At 54.1% G+C, this 11,655-nt stretch overlaps 2 long non-coding RNA genes across 2 annotated transcripts; both read left to right on the top strand.

Moving 5' to 3' along the window:
* Nucleotides 1-436: 436 nt before the first annotated feature.
* Nucleotides 437-4,342, top strand: LOC136305468 (uncharacterized). The gene is made up of 5 exons (XR_010725343.1): nucleotides 437-626; nucleotides 1,156-1,552; nucleotides 2,737-2,841; nucleotides 3,138-3,243; nucleotides 3,774-4,342. It is a non-coding gene; the product is annotated as an uncharacterized lncRNA (long non-coding RNA).
* Nucleotides 4,343-4,574: 232 nt separating this feature from the next.
* Nucleotides 4,575-5,903, top strand: LOC136305467 (uncharacterized). The gene is made up of 3 exons (XR_010725342.1): nucleotides 4,575-4,643; nucleotides 5,281-5,449; nucleotides 5,785-5,903. It is a non-coding gene; the product is annotated as an uncharacterized lncRNA (long non-coding RNA).
* Nucleotides 5,904-11,655: the final 5,752 nt, after the last annotated feature.

Here is an 11,655-nt window from a genome sequence, read left to right as displayed (position 1 = left end):
ACTCAGGTGACTGGGTGAGCAGCCGGCGCGGGGGGCCTGACCAGTGCCAACACGAAAGATGGCGGACCGACCGGAAGTGGCTTCACCCTCAACCAACATGGCGGCGAGGAAGGGCGGAAGTCGCGTCCTTCCCCTCCCAAGCTGGCGGCTCGGCGCGACGCGCTTGACCTTCCAAAGACGGCGGCAAAAAGAGCGGGAAAACGGCAAGGACGGGGTGGGCGGGGGCGCCTGCCCGGCTGCCTTCGCCCTGCCCTGACCACGGCGCCGCCCGGCCGCGATTTTCCGCGGCGTGTCCGGGTGCGCGGCCACGGGCTGTGGGCTCGACGGCGGCGCCGCGGGCGGGCGGGCGGGAGCCGGGCCCGCGCCGGCAGGCAGCGGCGGCGGCGCCTCTCTCTGCCGAGGTCCCGCCTCGCCCGCCGTGCCGGCCGCCCGTCTCGCTCCGCACGTTCCCGCCGCTCTCCGCCGCGCCCACACGCCACCCCCGCGGCCCTCCGGCCCGGGGAAATGGAGGGAAATACAAAAGCCTTAGGGCAGAAGAAGTCGGCCGAGCCGGCCCGAGCCGTGCCCGTCCCGCAGCCGGCAGCAGGAGGCGGCTGCTCTCTGACTCAAAGCTCAGCGCGGCGGAGGTAAGCGCGGGGCTTTCGGCGGGGGCGGCGGGGAGGACGCCCCGGTTGTCCGGGCAGGGCTTCCCGGGGACGGTGTCAGCTCCCCGCAGCTCTGGCTGAGGGCTGCACCGAGTCCGGGCTGAGCCAGCTGGGAGCGGGCTCTGCTGGTCACGTCCCCGGGAGCCGCTGCCGCCGCCGGAGAGGACGCGCAGCAACCTTGTGCCGTCTGTGCGTGCAAGGTTTTCATGGGCTTTGTGGCGAATGTGGTGTTTGGGACCCGGAGCGCTGGGTGCCCTGGGTGGGGATGTCCTTGAAGTAGCCAAGCTGAGCACTGGCTGAGATTTCCAAGCCTGGAATTCTTGAAACAATGTTTAAATAGTTTACCTTCAAAGCAATGTTTAAATAGTTTACCGTCGAGTTGAGGCAGTAGATCAAGTCGATTTGTTAGAGTGGCAGAAATGGTTTTTTGCCTGGAAGTGTGTTGGTATAAGCAAGCCTCCCTCGGGTCAGAATGAATTGGTTTTCCTTCTTTTGGCTTTTTTCTTTCTAGGTTGTAGAGCACTGGGGAGACTGTTTGGGATAAAGAACTGAAAGGCACAAGGGAAGCTGCACGTTCCCCGGGGAATGCTTTAGGCACCTGCGGCTCCTGAAGCGCACCGAGAATCCCAGCTCCCACAGAAAACCTTCCGAAGCTGGAAGGGACAGACAAGACAATTCCAAGAATGGTGTGGGAAGCACTTTCTCCCAGGCGTGGACAGTGCTGAGATCGGAATGACTTCACAATATTCCTTGTGCCTCTCCTGTTGCCAGCCCAGGACTAAGTCGGTGTTCCCTGAGTGGCTGCAGTTCCCTGCCCGTGGAGGGAGGCAGCCTGTGCTGGAGAGCGGGAGAAAGGTCCCTGCTGCATGCTGTGTCCTCGGTGGGCAGAGAACTCTGACCTTAGCCAGGTGGGTTGGTGAGGATTGAATCAATCCTGCCTCCTTTTGAACGAGTTGTTTTAATGAGCCATCAGCAGGGGATGCTTTTAGCCGGCTTTCGTTCAGTTTCTTTTTCACAGGTTTCTGGTTGTTTTCATCATGAAATTATACCAAACCCTTAAGTTCGCTAAATGAACCCTGAAAAGGTTCCAGAAACCAATCCCAAGAGAATTGGGCCTTGGATAGCTGGGATCTCACAGCCCTTTGGTGCCACGTTGGGTTCACCCCCTGATTTTGGTGCGCAGAGAAACTCTCAAGTTAAGGCTTATCAAAAGAAATGGACCAGTTCTCATAAAAATCAGCTTTCCAAACCTTGAATTAAGATCAGAAATGATGGCAATGCCCTTGGCATAAAACCACCTGTGAAGCCAAGCAGGCTTAAAATGCCTGTAGGCAGGAAATCCAAGAGAAATGGCTGCTGGCTCCTGGCATCCTGGGCTTGCCAGGCAACCTTCAGGTCGGAGGAGCCCTCTGAGATGGCAGTGCCAACCATTCCCCCGGTGCCACCCTGTCCCATGTCCCCAGGTGCCACGTCCGCACAGCTTTTGATCCCTCCAGAGACGGGGCCTCCACCACTGCCCTGGGCAGCTGTGCCAGGGCTGGACAGCCCTCCCACCATCAGACTTCCCAATATTTGGCCTGATTTGCCCTGGGATCACGGGAGGCCGTTTCCTCGCCCTGGGTCTTACAGTAGCTGCCCTAAGCAGCCATGATTCCAACATGAGAGCGGCTGGCTTCCTTATGACCCCATCTGGAAGGGGCTTGCTTTCGAGAGATGAGCCAGGTAAGGCTCAGCTCGGTTGCCAGTTTGGCAGGTGAGAGCTTGTAGCTCATGGACGTGTCTGGGAGAGGTGTTGCCTCGCTCATCCACCTGCATGCACGTGGTGAGACAGCTAAAAGAAGATTTCCATCCTCTCTCCCTTGTTTCTCCTCTACTGCTTTGTGTTGCCACCTGTTACAATCCATGGACAGAGAAAGTGGGAAATGTGTTTTAGAAATTCTTGGGAATTTTGCTTGTAGGAACGGAAATCCTGAGAGAACTGATATTTGACCTGCCTGGCCTATGAAATGTCCCAGAAGCTGGTTCATGTATCCATGCTCCTGTTGTGTTCATCTGGGCTGTAGTTCAGGCTTTTCTCCCTGGGCTCTTGCAGTTGCTGTGTCTCTGGGATGCGGTGCAGAATGGAATCAGGCGGCCACACCTCAGGTTCACCTTCTCCCTGACCCTGCTCGTGTGGCACAGCAGATCCTGAAGCCAGGTACTGGAACTTCCTGCGTGTGTCACTGCTGGGGTGAAAAGCAGAGCCCTGGGGAATGGTGATCTCCCCACCTGCTTTGTGCTCAGACACTCTTGACTGAGCTTTTCATTCTGGGGAAGAGAAGGGGAGGGGTGGCCAGCAACACGCTGAGCCTCAGAGCAAAGGCCTTCTGCAGTTCCTGCGCTGTTCTCCCAGCTTGGAACACTGCACAGTACAGCTTCCATTCATTATTGTCCGTGCTTGTGGATTGGGAAGGTTGTCCTCCTCCACGATGCCCCACCTTTTTCTCTTCACAGAGGAGCACATGTACCTCAAGGGAGACAGATTCCTTCCGTCACATCAGTACTCGGACCTGAGGAAAGTACCAGTTTTTTCCAGCTTTTCTTCAGTATTGATTTGGAGGTAAGAGTCCCGCTTTCTCGATCCAGGAATTCTTGAGAAATGTATAGAAAAAAGCCATAAAAATACAATGAACTCTCATTCTCCCGTGGGTGGTTAATTAGAGGCATCTTTCTTTTGTTTCCTCTTGGGGTTAGAACTGCCATGTCTGTGGGGACTGCGTTGGTTTTTAGTGCTAAGGCGCAACGACTTGCGCTGCGTATTGCTCTGCGAGCACGACAAACAGAATGTTCTGCCCCAGCGAGCTGACATTCATCTCTGAGTTTCGATTAGTAATGTTAGAGTCGCACTGAAGTGTCTTGGGAACGGCAACCTCTACGATTCCATTTGCACTGCATGTTTGGGCTGCAGGCTGACTGTTCCTGATGGATGTTAGGGATGAAATTCGATAGGAATGGAAATGGACAGGTCCAGAAGAAGCTGTGGTCAGGCCTGAGCTGGCACTCCCAGGGAACCAGAGTTTTGTGCTCTTAGGAGCAGGTATTCTTTGGCAACGTCTAAATGTCTGATGATGGTATTTCTGTGGCTTCCAGTACAAAGCAGAGCCTGCGAGTGGATCCTCAGATGTCCTGGGGAAGGGCTTCGTGGCAAACGTTGCTGTGGGCTTTATGACTGCCAGAGGATTTTCCAGGTCATTCTCTCCTTTTCAACAGTCTCTTGTGTGATGAGGGCTCGCTCCCAGGTAAGAATTTGGAAAGAAAGCACCAAAAAACCCCAAAGTACAGAAGTCTGCATGGCTTTGAGATCTCAAGGCCAAAGCAAAAAGGAGCAGCTGACTCTGCCTTTGCCTTCTTGAAAACCTGTTCCTTGTTGATTTTGTGTCCGTGTGGAGGGGGAGATAATTGCTTGTGTCCAAACCGGTCGCAGCCTTGTCCCCTGAAACTGGAACAGGTTGCTGCCATCACGGAGCCTCACGTGGGCACCGTGCCTTTGTGCCTGCTGTCAGGGCCTTTTCTCTTTCGGGGGTCTCCATCCACAGGCAGCACGTTTGTTACCTGAACTGCGCTTCAGCGGGAGGGAAGCTCACGTGCCGGGAGCTCTCGGCTTCGGCAGCGTCCGCCCTGAGCGGTTCGGGTATCGAAGCCTTGGACAAAAGAACAAAATCCTCTCACTGCCTGAAGACTCCTCGTGAGAGTAGCTTTGAACGGAGAGCGTCTTTCCTTCCCTGGAGTCGCTGAGAGCAGCTGGTGTTCGTGTCACCTTGAAGCTGATCAGATGCTGGTCCGATTGCTAATTCTGAGTTCGATCGTTCGATCTTGACCGTAGAAGAACAGGTCCTATTTTCTGTTTCAGAGCGGTATTCTGGAGATATTCCAAAGCACTGCCCGTGCCAGCAAAGCTGCCTGTGAGCTGATCCGGGATCACGGCCTCCTCCCGTGGGTCCCGCACAGCTGAGAGCAAAGGTGAGCAGAGAAGTACAGGAGAAACGGGAACAATTTTGCTGCCCACGGTAGAATAACTGTGTGAGTGAGTATGAAAACAAGGGCGACAGGCAGGGAGGCGGGGGCACCGAGGGCCGGACGGGCAGAACTCGCTGAACTCTGAGGTGTCCCTTGGGGTTTCGAAAACAGAATCGAGATGCTTTCAGGTTGTGATAGGAGGGGGATGATGCTGGGGGGGCTTCGTGATTTGGAAAACACTTGCTGGAAAAACTGAGAAAGCCAACTGGCACCTGGAATCGGTGTCTCTACCTTTTGAGTTTCAAACAGCCTCAGATCCCGTCCTGTCACGGGACCTGCCGCACGGGAAGTGGCACAGCAATGGCTTTGAGTTGTCTAGAACATTCCTCCCCCCTTGCCTCTCCCTCAGGTACGTTTGCATCCGGCAGAAATCTCTTCTGCGCAGAGCGCCCTGACAGGCTCAGGCAGGTGCCCCAAAAGTGCCCTGGAATAGGGTCCCCTGTGTAGGTGATGGACCAGCTGCCGGCGAGGATCTGCCTTCCCAAAGTGGTTCTCTGTTTTGTTTTCTTGTTGGTTGGTTGGTTTCGTTGGGCTTGTTAATTTCGTTTTGTTTTGTTTTGTTTCTCAGGTTTCTGAAAAGCAAGGGGATCAGTCAGATGACTTCCTTACTCCGTACTCTGTGGCTAAGAAAAGAGACAAAACAAGAATCAATCCCAGGAGAAGAGACAAAACAAGAATCAATCCCTCCTCCCTATTCAGCTTGTAAATGAGTTTCTGTATGTTTTGGCCCCCTTCATCAAACATATTGGGTAAGTCTTTGTTTTGTTTTTTGTTTTGGTCAGTTTGCATTTCATCCTCTGTCCAGTTTGACCTTTATTAAGGCCAGGAGGATTTCTTTGTCTCTGGTTGATGAATGGCTTTTTTCGCCTTCAGTTTGCGTGTCGAGTAGTGAATTTGGACGAGATTTCTCTGACAGGAGGATTTAGGTGTTTGAAGACATGGGGAAAGAAAGTAAAGTGTGATGCACAGCTGCTGTCAAGTCCTAGGTCCTTCATTTCTGGCCCTTGCCACAGTAAGGCTTAGAAACTGTACTCATTAATTAGCACGCAGGAAAACACGTGGCACTTGTGTTTCCTCTTGGCAGGACTAACGTAGATCTGGCCAGGCTGACCGAGTTCTTCGGCCCCCTCAGCTCTGTGCAGGAACACCGTGCTGTTGCTGCTGAGGCTTTTAGGGGGATGAGGTGAACGACAGCGTCCTCTCCAGCAGGGAGCTGCTGCTCCTGCTGCTCCTGCTGCTCCTGCTGCTCCTGCTGCTGCTCCTGCTCCTGCTCCTGCTGCTGCTCCTGCTCCTGCTGCTCCTGCTGCTCCTGCTGCTCCTGCTGCTCCTGCTGCTCCTGCTGCTCCTGCTGCTCCTGCTGCTGCTCCTGCTGCTCCTGCTGCTGCTCCTGCTGCTCCTGCTGCTCCTGCTCCTGCTGCTGCTCCTGCTGCTCCTGCTGCTCTTGCTGCTGCTCCTGCTGCTCCTGCTGCTCCTGCTGCTCCTGCTGCTCCTGCTGCTCCTGGTGCTCCTGCTGCTCCTGCTGCTGCTCCTGCTGCTCCTCCTGCTGCTCCTGCTGCTGCTCCTGCTGCTCCTGCTGCTCCTGCTGCTCCTGCTGATCCTGCTGCTGCTCCTGCTGCTGCTCCTGCTGCTCCTGCTGCTCCTGCTGCACAAGTGGAGCCTTGTCAGCGAAGACCTGCACCTGCAGGAGGCCCCGCAGGCCCTGGCTGGGAAGTGCCAAAACAAAGAAGTGATCAGTAAGTGCTGAACTGCTTCCAGGAGGGCGTATTTTGTTGCAGCCGTTACAGACCAACAGTCCAAGTGAGGCCAACTGCTCTGGAAACAGTACTAATGCCTTCTGCCAGTCTGATGGAGCTTGAGGGAGGAGGAAAGGAAATGGCAAGGCATTTTGCAGGTCTTCCTTGGGGTGAATTCTAAGCTTAGCACAATTGGGAAGCTTTGAGGAAACACAGTTTAAAAAGGGGAAGAGCTGTAAAATGAAACTTAGTTGCCAATCTCATGTCAGGTTCTGAAAAATGGTCTTCTTGAATCAAATCTCAGAAGAAATAAGCGGTGCCTGGAGGCTCTGTGCTCGAAGGTTTGAATGATTCTGAGTGTGGATGGGGATCTGAAAGTCACGTGTAAGTAAAACCAGAAAACACATCAAGCAAGCAAAACTGCAATAGTTGACTTTTCTTGTTGTCATCGTTTTGGAAGAAAGGAAAAATATGGGGCGAGAGGTGAGAGCAGGATCTGCAAAATCTCGGAGTTCTCCGCGTCTCCCTGAGGCTGAAGCCGTGTTTGCTGTCAACGATGGCAGAGTGGAAGATGCTAAAGACTGAAAACTTGGGGTTTTCCCCCTGAATCCCAAGGCTCTGTCAGCAGCTGTGCCCTGTCTATCTCTTCAAGGAGTTTCCGGGTTTAGGAAGGCTTTTCCGTTCTTCCGCATTTCTCTAGAACTCCACTCCAAAAGAACGGTGCTGTGTCCGTGTGGTGTTGGTGACTCTGTGTGAGTTGCTGTATTAAAGCCAATCGTTGGTAAGGGTTCTGAGCCTGCCTTGGAGAGCCCTTGGAGGTGGCAGCTCTTCTTTAATTTCCCTTGGTTCCTTTCACGCCTTTCAGTGATTTCTGCGAGGTGCACTGCAGTCTGCCTGAAGCCAGCACATCCTGTCCGTGTTTGAACTTGACTCCTGTTGTTTTTCCTCTTGCAGGTAGTTGGCAAAAAGAGGAGAGAGCCAGTAGGAAGTGAAGCCCCTGGAAGGCCTCATCCCAGTCCAAGGTTCCCACTTTTCTCTCTGACTCCTGGGTAATTACCTGGCCAGAACTGGACACAGACTGTCCCTTTGATTTCCTGCCTTTTCCAAGAAATCCTTGCTGTCAGCCGGAGTGTGTTCCTGGTCTCCTCCTCCTCCTCCTCCTCCTCCTCCTCCTCCTCCTCCTCCTCCTCCTGTTTTTGCCAAGGTGAATTTTGGTTATTGCAGGAATTGTGGTTCTTTTGTTCCACTGAAACTTGCCAACTCTGCTGAGGGTTTCCGGTGTCAAATCCAAGTGCGATTGGAGTTTCTTTGCATTGTTACTCCCACAAAATAGAGGGATTATTCGGTCCATTCCTATGGGATAGGAGTGGCTTGACCTTTTAAATTCTCCCTTCCCTTGAAAATGAGAGCAGAGGCAGCAGATTTGAAATCGTCGTTCCACGAACCCCACCGGTTTCCTGGCTGTCGGGAAAGTTTTCCACGTTAGAAATTGCTGAGCTTGTCTTCAGGCAAGCTGGGATGTAGGTGTTATTCCTTCCTTTTATTTGATGGTTTTCCTCTCTCTGATTTTAGGAAGGGAACGTTTCTAGCCAGTGCCAATTTTCCATCCGAACTGGAAGTTTTGGACGTGGTGGGGCACATTTCCAAGGAAAGGGACCCAATTCACATTAGTAAATGAGGAATTGTTCAGCACCGTGTCCGCAGAGTTTTGGGAATTCCCAGGAAAACTTGCCAAGTGTTTGTTTAATTGCCTGGATTCATCTCTTTGTGAAGTTCAATTTGCTGCGTTTTCAGTTCCATGAATGCCATTAAAAGCTGAATGCCGGCCTGATTGCTGTTCCTTGGACACACGGGGCTGGTTCTTTCCTGCCTTGCCGAGGGCAGAGCTGCTTTTGTTGAATTTTGGGTTGGGCTTAGGGGAAGCGAACGGAAAAACCCCACCAAATAAAGCCCCCACGACCCCCCGGCCCCCCAGCAGACATACAGCAGACAGGGAGAAAGAGAAAATACGCCAATGGGATTGGAATGGAGATGGGAATTGGACCCCTTAGGAAACCAGGCTCCTTGAATTCTAATGACTTGTGTTTGTGATGTGTTAGGGGAAGGAATTCGTCTGGTTTGAACCATCATTTCAAATGTGACCAAATAAACACGGATTGAAGAAAACGACAGGATTTGGGGGCATTTTTCTGGATTATAGGGGAATTTCTTTGGGGATTTTTGGGGGGAGTTTGTGGGAGTGTGGAGGTATATTTGTGGATTTTTGGAGGCTTTTTCGGGGAGATGTTGGGGGGGTTTTGCGGGATTTTTGGGAGGATTTTTGGGGAATTTTGCGAGATTTTTTGATGATTTTAGGGGCAATTTTTGGGATGATTTTTTGTGGATATTTGGGGAATTTTGCAGGAATTTTGGGAGGATTTTTTTGGGGATTTTTGGGGGGATTTTTATGGATTTTAGGGGGATTTGTCGGGGATTTTTGGGGGAGTTTTGGCAGGATTTTGGGGGGATTTTTGGGGGCATTTTTGGTGTAATTTTGGGAGGTTTTTGGGAGGATTTTTGGGGGAACCTGGCGGGATTTTTTGGAGGATTTTTGGGGGGGATTTTTGGAGGTGTTTTGGGGGGGAATTTTGGGGAATTTTAGGGGAGATTTTTAGGGGGATTTTTAGGAATTTTTTGGGGAGGATTTTTGGGGGATTTTGATTGGATTTTTGGGGCGAATTTGGGGATATTTTTGGGGATTCCCGGGGGGTGTTTTTCGAGGATCTTTCTGTGGATTTTTAGGGAGGATTTTGGGGGGATTCTTGGGGGATTTAGGGGGAATTTGGGGGAGGATTTTTTTTTAATTTTTGGATGATATTTTGCAGCATGTTTGGAGAATTTTGGGGGGGATTTTTGGGGGATTTTGGGGGGGATTTTTGGGAGGATATTTTCGGGGATTTTTGGGGCGATTTTTGGGGATTTTTGAGAGGATTTTTTGTGGATATTTGGGGAATTTTGCAGGAATATTTGGGAGGATTTTTGAGGAGATTTTTGTGGGGATTTCGTGGATTTTGTGGTGGATTTTTGGGAGGAAATTTTGGGGAATTTTGGGGGGGATTTTGGGGAAGTTTTTGGGGATTTTTAGGAGGATATTTGGGGGATTTTTTGGAGGATTTTTGGGGGGATTTTTTGGGAGGATTTATGGGGAGCCGTGCGGCAATGCTGCCACCCTGTGGGCAAAGAGCGGTAGTGCAGCTGTCCCCCCCCCCGCCCGTCCCGCCTGATCTGTGCGGCAATGCTGCCACCCTGTGGGCAAAGAGCGGTAGTGCAGCTGTCCCGTCCCGCCCGTCTCGCCTGATCTGTGCGGCAATGCTGCCACCCTGTGGGCAAAGAGCGGTACTGCAGCTGTCCCCCGTGCCCGTCCCGCCTGATCTGTGCGGCAATGCTGCCACCGTGTGGGCAAAGAGCGGTAGTGCAGCTGTCCCCCCCGCCCGTCCCCGACGCGCGTGGCAGCCCCGCATTGTGAGCTCGGGGGCGGCGCTGCCGCCCGCCCGCAGCTCGGGGCCGAAAGGAAGGGAAAAAGGCAAGGAGCCCGGGCGCGTGGCAGCCGGCTGCCTGCGCGCGCCACCCGGACCCCGGAGCCGTCCGGGCGCGATTTTCCGCGGCGTTTGCGGGTGTGCGGACACGGGATGGGGGCGCAGCGGCGCCGCGGGCGGCAGTCCATTGAGTCAGGCGCTTGTGCGAGCAGCCGAGGGGGCATTTTAGTGGGTTCCACTACCAAGATGGCGGCAAGAAGCGAGGCGCCTGACCTTCTAAAAAAGGCGGCCAAAAGGGCGGGGAAAAATAAGGACCCTATAGGCGTTTACCCAGATGCCTGCACAAAAACCCCGACTACGGCGCCGCCCGCGCGCAATTTTCCGCGGCGTTTCCAGGTGTGCGGACACCGGCCGTGTGCTCAGTCGCGCCGCGTCCGCGTTCGGATTCGTGGATTTAGTCAGGCGTCTGTGTAAACACCTGCCGGGGGCCTATGCCGAGCCGCAAAGAACATGGCGGCCGGGACGGAAGTGGCCTCAGCCGCAACAAAGATGGCGGCAAGCAGAAGCGGAAGTCACGCGACGCCCCTCACAAAATGGCGCCGAGGCGCGAGGCGGCTGACCTTCCAAAATGGGCGGCCAAAAGGGCGGGAAAAAATGAGGACCCTATAGGCGTTTAGCCAGACGCCTGCACGAAACCCCGACTACGGCGCCGCCGGGACGCAATTTTCCGCGGCGTTTCCAGGTGTGCCGACACGGGCCGTGTGCTGAGTCGCGCCGCGATTGCGTTCGAATTCGTGGATTTAGTCAGGCGTCTGTGTAAACACCTGCCGGGGGCCTATGCCGAGCCGCAAAGAACATGGCGGCCGAGACGGAAGTGGCCTCAGCCACAACAAAGATGGCGGCAATGAAAAGCGGAAGTCACGCGACGCCTCTCACAAAATGGCGCCCAGGCGCGAGGCGCCCGACCTTCCAAAAAGGGCGGCCAAAAGGGCGGGAAAAAATAAGGACCCTATAGGCGTTTAGCCAGATGCCTGCACAAAAACCCCGACTACGGCGCCGCCGGGGCGCAATTTTCCGCGGCGTCTCCAGGTGTGGGGACACGGGCCGTGTGCTCAGCCGCGCCGCGTTTGCTTTTAAATTCGTGGATTTAGTCAGGCGTCTGTGTAAACACCTGCCGGGGGCCTATGCCGAGCCGCAAAGAACATGGCGACCGGGACGGAAGTGGCCTCAGCCACAACAAAGATGGCGGCAATGAAAAGCGGAAGTCACGCGACGCCCCTCACAAAATGGCGCCCAGGCGCGAGGCGCCCGACCTTCCAAAAAGGGCGGCCAAAAGGGCGGGAAAAAATAAGGACCCTATAGGCGTTTACCCAGATGCCTGCACAAAAACCCCGACTACGGCGCCGCCCGGGCGCAATTTTCCGCGGCGTCTCCAGGTGTGGGGACACCGGCCGTGTGCTCAGCCGCGCCGCGTTTGCTTTTAAATTCGTGGATTTAGTCAGGCGTCTGTGTAAACACCTGCCGGGGCCTATGTCGAGCCGCAAAAAAGATGCCGGCGGGACCGGAAGTGGCCTCAGACGCAACCAAGATGGCGGCAAGGAAGGGCGGAAGGCTCGTGGGGCTCGTCGCGGCCGAAAATCGCCGAGTGCAGCTCACACCCTGCAATGGCAAAAGCTGTTTTATTAAAACTCAGCCGAGAATTTTCCT

The sequence above is a fragment of the Chamaea fasciata genome, unplaced genomic scaffold, assembly GCF_029207755.1.
Source record: "Chamaea fasciata isolate MVZ Bird 193981 ecotype frontalis unplaced genomic scaffold, bChaFas1.0.hap1 SCAF_430, whole genome shotgun sequence".
In the NCBI taxonomy this organism is placed as follows: domain Eukaryota; kingdom Metazoa; phylum Chordata; class Aves; order Passeriformes; family Sylviidae; genus Chamaea; species Chamaea fasciata.
The sequence above is the reverse complement of the archived record's forward strand: the minus strand, read 5'-3'. Positions and strand labels throughout refer to the sequence as shown.